This window comes from Odocoileus virginianus, chromosome X (genome assembly GCF_023699985.2).
Source record: "Odocoileus virginianus isolate 20LAN1187 ecotype Illinois chromosome X, Ovbor_1.2, whole genome shotgun sequence".
In the NCBI taxonomy this organism is placed as follows: domain Eukaryota; kingdom Metazoa; phylum Chordata; class Mammalia; order Artiodactyla; family Cervidae; genus Odocoileus; species Odocoileus virginianus.
The window spans coordinates 51,165,416-51,176,786 of record NC_069708.1 but is presented as its reverse complement, the minus strand read 5'-3'; positions in this window follow the sequence as shown (position 1 = coordinate 51,176,786).

Genomic DNA, 11,371 nt, shown 5'->3' with positions numbered 1-11,371 from the left:
TGCATTGTTTTTCTCTTGGATAAATTCCTAGGAGTGAGATGACTGAATCATGGTAGGTATACATTTAACTTTTACATTTTCCAAAATGGTTGTACCATTTTACATTCTCATAGCAGTGTGTGAAAGTTCTGATTCCTTCACATCCTTCCTAACATTTGATATGACTGGTCTTATAATTTTAGCCATATTTCATTGTGGTTCTAAATTGCACTTCTATAATCACCAATGATGTTAAACATCTTTTCATAGGCATATTTGCCATCCATATATATTGAATGAAGTATCAATATATATAAATATTTTGCCCCCTTTTTTAAATTGAGTGGTCCCTTTTTGTTGTTGATGTTAAGAGTTCTTTGTATATATGCTGGATATAAGTATATTATTAGATATAAGTTTTACAAATATTTTCTCCCAGTTTGTGAATTGTCTTTTTATTCTCTTAAAAATGTCTTTTGGAGAATAGAAGTTTTTCATTTTAATGAAGAACAATTCTTATATCAGTTGTGTTTTGGTGTTATATATAAGAAATTATTGCCTAACCAAGGTCATAAAGATTCTATCTTATATTCTACAAGTTTTACAGTTTTAGGTTTCATATTTAGGTCTATGATCCATTTTTTTCATTTTTTAATTGGAAGTTAATTGCTATACAATGTTGTGTTGATTTCTGCAACATGAATATTGATGGAGAGGATGTGGAGAAAAGGGAACCCTCTTACAGTGTTGGGGGGAATGTAAAATGATACAGCCACTATAGAGAACAGTATGAATGTTTCTTAGAAAACTAGGAATGAAGCTACCATATGACGCAGCAATCCCACTACTGGGAATATACCCTAAGGAAACCGTATTTCAAAAAGACATATGTACACCAATGTTCATTGCAGCACTATTTACAATAGCCAGGACGTGGAAGCAACCTAGATGTCCATTGACAGATGAATGGATGAAGAAGCCATGGTACATGTATACAGTGGCATATTACTCAGCAATAAAAAGGAATGAATTTGAGTCAGTTAAACTGAGGTGGAGAAACCTATAGCCTATTATATAGAGTGAAGTAAATCGGAAAGAGGAAAAACTAATATTGTATGTTAATACATATACATGGAATCTAGAAAAATATCCATTTTGAGTTTTTTGTATATGGTGCAAATGCATAGGTTGAAGTTCAATTTTGGCATAGTGATATCCACTTGTTACAGTATCATTTGCTTAAAGACTCTTCTTTCTCCACTGAGCTGCCTTTGCATCTTTGTCAAAAATCACCTGTCTCTGTATGTGATGGGTCCACTTCTGGACTCTATTTTCTTCCATTGATCTACTTATGTATCTTCATTACAATCCACATTGTCTTGATGATTGTAGCTTTATAATATCTTGAAATTAAGCAGTGTGAGTCTTCTATTATTTTTCAGTTACTTGGGTTATTATTACTCTGCTTTTCCATATGATATTATAGTCATCTTGTCCATTTCTATAAAAACTCCAGCTGGGATTTTGATTGGGATAGCTTTGAATCAATAGATAAATTTGGGGTGAACTGACATCTTAACAATGAATCTTCTATTTATGTCTCTTTTAATTTCTCTCAGCAGCATTTTATAGTTTTTATGCAACATGCTTATTAGCTTATTCTTTCATATACTTATTCTTTAGTGTATTTTTATATTCTTTTTTCCTGTGAAAATTGATGCATCATTGTTTATGTTTTCATGCCTGTTTGAACACTTCTGTATGACAAGTGTCTTGAAATAGAACTACTTTGTCAAAGATTGTGAATGGCAATGCCCTCCAGCCAAAAACCACCATTATTTGAACAAGTCAGGTTACAGAGAGGAAGAACATACATCCTGGTGTGCTTCAGTAAGGGGGTTTTAGAAACAACTTATTTTAAGATTAGAACTCGTGTTTGGTAATTTGGAGGAGGGTTTAAGGAAGGCTTTGCTGCAGATAGAAAGCTGTTAGGAAATATGAGTATAGTAGAGCCTTGAAGAACGAGAGTTAGAACTATGTGGATTTTTTTCAATAAATAGTACTACAGTACTACATGAATGTGGTTGGTTGAATCCATGAATGTGCAATAGCATACAAGGAGGGCCGACTGTAAAGTTATACACAAATTTCAACTGCATGGAGGGTCAGCTCCCTTAACCTACATGTTTTTCAGGGATCAACTGTAATTCTACTATTTGGTATCTAAGTAAACCTTGTTCTACAAATGGGGAAGACAAAGCCAAGGCTGAAGTTATGATAGGTAAAGAAGCAGCACCCACTTACATTAGCCAGAATAGGAGGATATTTGGCCATTTTTGTGATTGGGAAATATTTCTCTGTGCTTATACATGATCACAGAGTGAGCTTGTTTTTCTCTTGATAGGTCACAGTCTCAGAGTGGCCTTATCAGATGTTAATGTTCTGTAAAAGTGTTTGTATTCAAGGAAAGAACACCAAGGCTTAACTGTGAGTGCTGGGCCAGCTCCTGGATTTCAGAGGGTGCTTTTCTTCTCATGGATATTTTCAAATTTTGACATATATTGGCTTACTGACCTTCAAAATATATCCCCTCAACCCATGATGCATGAGTGTCTATTTCTTCATATACTTGTCAACATTCGGTATCAATAATTTCATCATTGCTGCTCTCAAAGACAGAAAAATCATCTCTCTGTTATTTCTATAACATTTTAAAGGTTATATAATATTCTGTATATGAATGTGACAATTTAATCTCATCTCTGTATTCCATTTGGAGAAGGCAATGGCACCCCACTCAAGTACTCTTTTGCCTGGAAAATCCCATGGACGGAGGAGCCTGGTAGTCTTCAGTCCATGGGGTCGCTAAGAATCAGACACGACTGAGTGACTTCACTTTCACTTTTCACTTTCATGCATTGGAGAAGGAAATGGCAACCCACTCCAGTGTTCTTGCCTGGAGAATCCCATGGATGGTGGAGCCTGGTGGGCTGCTGTCTATGGGGTCGCACAGAGTTGGACACGACTGAAGTGACTTAGCAGCAGCAGCAGCTGTATTCCATTGGGTTTATTCTAGGAATGTAAGAATGGGCCACATCACTTACTAGAAGAGGGCAATGAAATATATATACATGCATCACTTTTTTATTTTACTTCTGTCCCCTCATCACCACCCCTCCCATATGATCTCCAGATTCAAGCCCTCACAAGTACCACCAACTGACAACCAGAAAAGTACCACTTACACTTTGTGAACTAAATTTATTATTTTTTTCATTTATTTCTATTAGTTGGAGACTAATTACTTTACAATAATGTAGTGGTTTTTGCCATACATTGACATGAATCAGCCATGGATTTACATGTGTTCCCCATCCAGAACCCCCCTCCCACCTCCCTCCCCATCCCATTCTTCTGGGTCATCCCAGTGCATCAGCCCTGAGCACTTGTCTCATGCATCCAACCTGGACTGGCGATCTGTTTCAAACTTGATAATATACATGTTTCGATGCTGTTCTCTCAGATCATCCCACCCTCACCTTCTCCCATAGAGTCTGTACATCTGTGTCTCTTTTTCTGTCTTGCATATAGGGTTATCATTACCATATTTCTAAATTCCATATATATACGTTAGTATACTGTATTGGTGTTTATCTTTCTGGCTTACTTCACTCTGTATAATGGGCTCCAGTTTCACCCATCTCATTAGAACTGATTCAAATGTATTCTTTTTAATGGCTGAGTAATATTCCATTGTGTAAAACAGAAGTGTGAAGAGTTTAGCTTGCTGATACTATGTTACAGAGTGTAGATCCTGAACTCTCTTGTGGGACCATACTCAGGCAACAAACACAGGCAGTAGACTAGTAACTGATATGTACACACAAGTATAGCTGAAGGCAGAATAAGGGTTATTATTGAGAAAAGAAAAAGCTTTGAAGCGAGCAAGATTGTTTTCTGGTTATTGTCTTATAACTCAGACGGTAAAGCATCTGTCTGCAGTGCAGGGCACTCAGGTTCGATCCCTGGGTTGGGAAGATCCCCTGGAGAAGGAAATGGCAGCCCACTCCAGTACTCCTGCCTGGAAAACTCCATAGATGGAGGAGCCTGGTAGGCTACAGTCCATGGGGTCACAAAGAGTCAGACATGACTGAGTGACTTCACTTTCACTTTCAAAGATTATATAAATGTATTTCAGGTTCTTCAGATTAAAAAGACTTGGTCATTATTTTATAAAATAAGCTTCAGAACAGTATCATAATTAATCATGAGTTGACAAAAAGTCTTTAGTAAACCAACATGCAGATTTTGCTTTAAGAGTACATAGAGCCTTCTTAGTTTATCTCTGGGCACCTGCTCACAGGTAAATAGTGTTACATACTCTGTCAACAAGTCTTAAAGAAGCTCTGGCTATCTCTCTCCTAGAGGTGCCACATCCCCCTCAATAGTCATTGCCAAGGTTTCCCTGAAGGAGAGGAAAACTCCAGAAACTTGAAAAATGTTTGTTATGGATGTTGAACATTTAGCAGTCTAAAATATGTCAAGAAGAGACAAAAAGCCTAGTATGTTAGCAATGGTTGTGGGGAAGAGTATTGCAAAAAGAAGTAGTGTGCTTCCAAGTGTTTTGCTTTGAATCAAGATGCTAATTCCTTTCCTCCTTAATGATACAATGTCATGTTAACATGAAAATGGAAAATGAATGTTGCACTGGAGAGAATAAATTCCTTTAGGCCAATGCAGTATTATGTAACTTTCATGTATAGCTATGCTACTGTGGTTTAAGAATGTGTGCATTAATTTTTATCAGAACTATCTTGATTCTATACAATACGACAATATGAGATTTATTTGAAAACCCATGGACTGCAGCATGCCAGGCTTCCCTGTCCATCACTAACTCCCGGAGCTTGCTCAAACTCATGTCCATCGAGTCAGTGATGCCATCCAATGATCTCACCCTCTGCCGTCACCTTCTCCTCCTTCCTTCAATCTTTCTAAACATCAGGGTCTTTACCAACGAGTCAGTTCTTCACATCAGGTGGCCAAAGTATTGGAGTTTCAGCTTCAGCACCAGTCCTACCAATGAATATTCAGTACTGATTTCCTTTAGGATTGACTGATTTGATCTCTTTGCAGTCCAAGGGACTCTCAAGAGTCTTCTCCAATACCACAATTCAAAAGCATTAATTCTTCAGTGCTCAGCTTTCTTTATGGCCAACTCTCACATCTATACGTGACTACTGGAAAAACCATAGCTTTGACTAGATGGACCTTTCTAGGTAAAGTAATGTCTCTGCTTTGCAATATGCTGTCTAGACTGGTCATAGCTTTTCTTCCAAGGAGCAAACATCTTTTAATTTCATGCCTGCAGTCATCTGCAGTGATTTTGTTGCCCAAGAAAATAAAGTCTGTCGCTATTTCCATTATTTCCCCATCTATTTGCCATGAAGTGACAGGACTGGATGCCATGATCTTAGTTTTTTGAATGTTGAATTTTAAGCCAGCTTTTTCACTCTCCTCTTTCACTTTCATCAAGAGGCTCTTTAGTTCCTCTTCACTTTCTGCCATAAGGGTGGTGTCATCTGCATATCTGACATTATTGATATTTCACCCAGAAATCTTGATTACAACTTTTGTTCCATCCAGTCCAGCATTTGCATGATGTACTTTGCATATAAGTTAAAAAAGCCAAATGACAGTATATAGCCTTGACATACTCCTTTATCAATTTTGAACCAGTCCGTTGTTCCATGTCCAGTTCTTACTATTGCTTCTTGACCTGCACACAGGTTTCTTAGAAGGCAGGTAATGTGGTCTGGTATTCCCATCTCTTTAAGAATTTTCCATAGTTTTTTTGTGATTCACACAGTCAAAGACTTTAGCGTAGTCAATGAAGCAGAAGTAGATGTTTTTTCCTGGAATTCTCTTGCTTTTTCTATGATCCAACAGATGTTGGCAATTTGATCTCTGGTTCCTCTGACTTTTCTAAATCCAGGTTGAACATCTGGAATTCTCACTTCACCTGCTGTTGTAGCCTGGCTTGGAGAATTTTGAGCATTACTTTGCTATCATGTGAGATGAGTGCAATTGTGTGGTAGTTTGAACGTTCTTTGGCATTGCCTTTCTTTGGGATTGGAACTAACACTGACCTTTTCCAGTCCTGTGGCCACTGCTGAGTTTTCCAAATTTGCTGGCATATTGAATGCAGCACTTTCACAGCATCATCTTTTAGGATCTGAAATAGCTCAACTGGAATTCCATCACCTCCACTATCTTTGTTCATAGTGATGATTCCTAAGGCCCCCTTGATGTTGCAGTCCAGGAGGTCTGGCTCTAGGTGAGTGATCACACCATCATGGTTATCTGAGTCATTAAGATCTTTTTTGTATAGTCCTTCTGTGTATTTTTGCCACCTGTTCTTAATATCTTCAGCTTCTGTTAGGTCCATACCATTTCTGTCCTTTATTGTGCTCATCTTTGCATGAAGTGTTCCCTTGGTGTCTCTAAATTTCTTGAAGAGATCTCTCATCTTTTCCATTCTGTTGTTTTCCTCTATTTCTTTGCATTGATCACTGAGGGAGGATTTCTTATCTTTCTTTGCTATCCTTTGGAACTCTGCATTTAGATGGATATACCTTTCCTTTACTCCTTTGCCTTTCACTTCTCTTCTTTTCTCAGCTATTTGTAAGGCTCCTCAGACAAACATTTTGCCTTTTTGCATTTCTTCTTCTTGGGAATGGTTTTATACAGTGTTACAACAAACCTCCATCCATAGTTTTTCATGCACTCTGTCTATCAGATCTAATTCCTTGAATCTATCACTTCCACTGTATAATTGTAAGGGATTTGATTTAGATTATACCGGAATGGTCTAGTGGTTGTCCCTACTTTCTTCAATTTAAGTCTGAATTCTGCCATAAGGAGTTCATGATCTGAGCCACAGTCAACTCCTGGTCTTGTTTCTGCTGACTGTATAGAGGTTCTCCATGTTTGGCTTGCAGAGAATATAATCAGTCTGATTTCGGTATGGACCATCTGGTGATGCCCATGTGTAGAGTCATCTCTTGTGTTGTTGGAAGAGGATGTTTGCTATGACCAGTGCATTTTCTTGGCAAAACTCTGTTAGCCTTTGCCCTTCTTCGTTTTGTACTCCAAGACCACCTCCTGTTACTCCAGGTATCTCTTGACTTCCTAATTTTGCATTATAGTCCCCTATGATGGAAAGGACATCTTTTTTTTTTTTTTTTTTTTGGTGTTAGTTCTTCATAGAACCATTCAACTTCAGATTTTTTTTGGCATTAGTGGTTGGGTCATAGGCTTGGATTACTGTGATATTGAATGGTTTGCCTTGGAAATGAACAGAGATCATTCTGTCATTTTTGAGATTGCACCCAAGTACTACGTTTTGGACTCTTTTGTTGAGTATGAGGGCTACTCCATTTCTTCTAAGGGATTCTTTCCCACAGTAGTAGATATAATGGTCATCTGAATTAAATTCACCCGTTCTGGTCCATTTTAGTTCACCAATTCCTAAAATGTCACTGTGTACTCTTGTCATCTCCTGTTTGACCATTTCCAATATACCTTGATTCATGGACCTAACAGTCCAGATTCCTATGCAATTTTGTTCTTTACAGCATCAGGCTTTAGTTCCATCACCAGTTACATCCACAACTGGTCATTGTTTTTGTTTTGGCTCAGCCTCTTCATTCTGATTTCTTTAATGGAGAGCATCATTTTTTATGAATTCCATTATGTAAGTTTACATGCCGGAAAAACAAACAAACAAACAAACCTGGAATAACAACAAAATCTAGCTAATTATACCTGGTTCTTTTTTTCCCACATGATTAAAGGAATGCATTAATGAGGTACAAGGCCCTAGGTATTGAAAAACCAATCCCTCATCTTTCAAATATAAGTTGAGAACTAAATATTAGTTCTGTGGATAGCCTTTGCCACTAGGAATTTTATTCATGCAAAAATCTCTGGAAAGGAATGGATAGTCTTCAAGATATTTCAACTATGGTAGAAATAATGCATTGCATTTGAGTAGGCCCCTTCTTCAATCGGGGCTTCCCAGGTGGTGCTAGTGGTAAGGAACCTGCCTACCAGTGGAGGAGACATAAGAGACAGAGGTTTGATCCCTTGGTCAGGAAAAGCCCCTGGAGAAGATTCCCTGAAGGAGAACATTGCAACCCACTCCAGTATTCTGTGGCCCAGGAACTGGCTGGTGTAAACTTTAACTGGTATGACGCATATGGTGTATCATTAACATATAGATACTCACACAACACCCTAGAGATAATGTGCTTTTCCTGGGGTGTTGTGTACGTATATGTTAATGACAATAATGTAATGTGCTTTTTCTGTTCACAATAGAACTCAACCTGGGAGATGTATTTTATGTTCCTCAAGCACCAAGAGGTCGGAGGCCTGGTGAGCTGTGGTTCATGGGGTTGCAAAGAGTCAGACACATATGAGCAACTGAACTGAGCACCAAGAGGTGTAGCAATTAGAGCAGAAAAGCAGGATTGAGGGCAAGGTAGGATTTCTTAATTGTCTTCCATGTGCCAAGCACAATATTAAACACTTTATGGCATCTCATTTCACCATTTTCATTCATATTTCCTAAAGGAAACTTTCAGAGATAAAGTCATTTGCTCAAGGTTACACAACAGTATAGCAGCAGCCTATCTTTTACATCATTATTTTCATTACCCTGAAACACTTTGTGTTACATTTATCATGTTATCTTTTATTGCCCTTTTGTCACTGGTGAGTGCTCAGTAAATATCTACTGGTTAATGAGTCAACGAAGATGAGGATATTAATTTGTTGAATGCAAAGAATGGGCCAGAAATTAGATGCTGCCATTAAAAATCAAAATAGGATTAGATTCTTTTCTCTTGCTTTTCCTGTAGATCTCTAAAACAAGCACAAAAAATGCAAATGAGGATATATTTGCCAATTATATTATCTTTTCCTAATAACTTCAAAACAATTCCTGTATGGGAAGTGACTAACAATAACCTCAGGTAAAGGAAAGGATTTAAAAACCAAATTATTTCCAAGAAAATGAGAATAGTCAGAACATAATTTTCTTCTCACACAGCAGGCACTGGATGCTAGTGATTTTCCCTAGTTCTATAGAAAACAGGAGACTTGTTATTTCATGTGACCTTAGTATTACATCAACAGACTTCAATTAATAACATCAATAACAAGAGTTAATGATGACCTTGTTCCCAACAGAGTTCCTTCTTTTCTTCCTATCAGTATATCAGAGTAAGCAACATAATGCAATTTTCTTTTTGTTTTGTTAAACTTTTCCATCTATACTAAACTAATTCTTTGGCTTTAACAGAGTTCCTTCCTTTCTTCCTAACCTTCTGAAAACCTAGAGGGTTTTCCCAGCTGGGATCTTGTGGTTTCCCACAATACTCCAGAACAGCTGGGAAGGCTCCCCAGTTTCAACCTGGTGATCAGTTTGGGCCTGTAGAAGGCAACCGATTCACCCAGTATACTATCATTGGTGATGTCTCTGACCATGGAACCCAGGAAACTCTCCTGACCCTTACCCCAATGTCTTTGCCAGCAGATTAGTCATTGTGCTTCTTGTAGTATATTGTCCTTCTGGATCTCCAAGAGTATCACAGACACTTAACTTATGTGAACACTATGATCTGCAGTAGCTCAGACACTGGGACCCAGTTAGACCTGCTAATCTTCACTCCATTTGCACTCTGTGCAAACCTATATCATAGATTTTTGTCTAGTATCTTGTTTTTCTAGGGCTTAGAGGATATCATAGATAGCCAGCCCATGTGTATGCTTGAGATTCACCTAGAGTAGTGGTTTTCAAGCTTATAGTCTCAGAAGACTTTTGTACTTTTAAAAACTATGGAGGATCCCAAGGAGCTTTAGTTTATATGTGGGTTATACCAATCAACACTTACCATATTATTAAGTAAAACTGAGAAAAAATTAAATATTTTAACTTTGGGACTCACCAGCAAATAAAACTCACTGTTTATCCTAACAGTCTTGTCCTATGCATATGTATTATATTTTTCAACTTGCCTTACAAGAAATGATAAAGGGAATTCTTCAGTCAGAAATAAAAGATGCTAATTAATATCATAAAAAAACATATGAACATAGGTGTAAAACACACTACTAAGGGTAAATATGTGATCAAAGTCAAATTCTCTAACATTGGAATAGTATTGTGTAATTTACTTACAATTGAAGCATAAAAGCAAATGTTAAAATAATAAAATGTTAAAATAATAAAATGTTAAAATAATCATGACTACTATAATTTATTATTGGATACATAATATAAAACATAGATAGATTGTAACATCAATAACCTAAAACATAAAAGGGGTGGTAAAAGTGTAAAGTTTAGGAATGCTACAAAGTTGAGTTGTTATAGCCTAAAATAGGATGTTATAAGATATTTTACGAAAACAGCATGGTAACCATACACACACACACACACACACACACACACACACACACACACAAACCTGTAGTAGTTACACAAAAGATAAATGAGTCAAAGGACAAAGCTAAAAATGTCATTATATCACAAAGAAATATAGCAAGATAAGAAGTAAGGAATAATGGACCTACAAAGCAGACTATTTTCTTGGGCTCCAAAATCACTGCAGATGGTGACTGCAGTCATGAAATTAAAAGACACTTGCTCCTTGGAAGAAAGCTATAACAAATCTAGATAGCATATTAAAAAGCAGAGACATTAATTTGCCAACAAAGGTCAGTATAGTCAAGGCTATGGTTTTTCCAATAGTCATGTATGAATGTTAGAGTTGGACCATAAAGAAGGCTGAGTGCCAAAGAATTGATGATTTTGAACTGTGGTGTTGGAGAAGACTCTTGAGAGTCCCTTGGACTGCAAGGAGATCAAGTCAGTCAATCCTAAAGGAGATCAGTCCTGGGTGTTCATTGGAAGGACTGATGCTGAAGCTGAAGCTCCAGTACTTTGGTCACCTGATGCGAAGAGCTAACTCATTAGAAAAGACCTTGATGCTGGGGAAGATTGAGGGCAGGAGGAGAAGGGGATGACAGAGGATGAGATGGCTGGATGGCATCACCGACTCGATGGACATGAGTTTGAGCAAGCTCTGGGAGATGGTGATGGACAGGGAAGCCTGGCATGCTGCAGTCCATGTGGTTGCTAAGAGTCGGACACAACTGAGAGACTGAACAACAACAACAACAACAAGTCTTTAGCTAACAATCATTGCTTAAAATGTAAATGAATTAAATTAGCCAATCAAAAAATAGAATGACTGAATACCAGATAACAAATCAGAGTTCAACAAAATATGCTACATACTAGAGACTCACTTTAGCTTTAAAG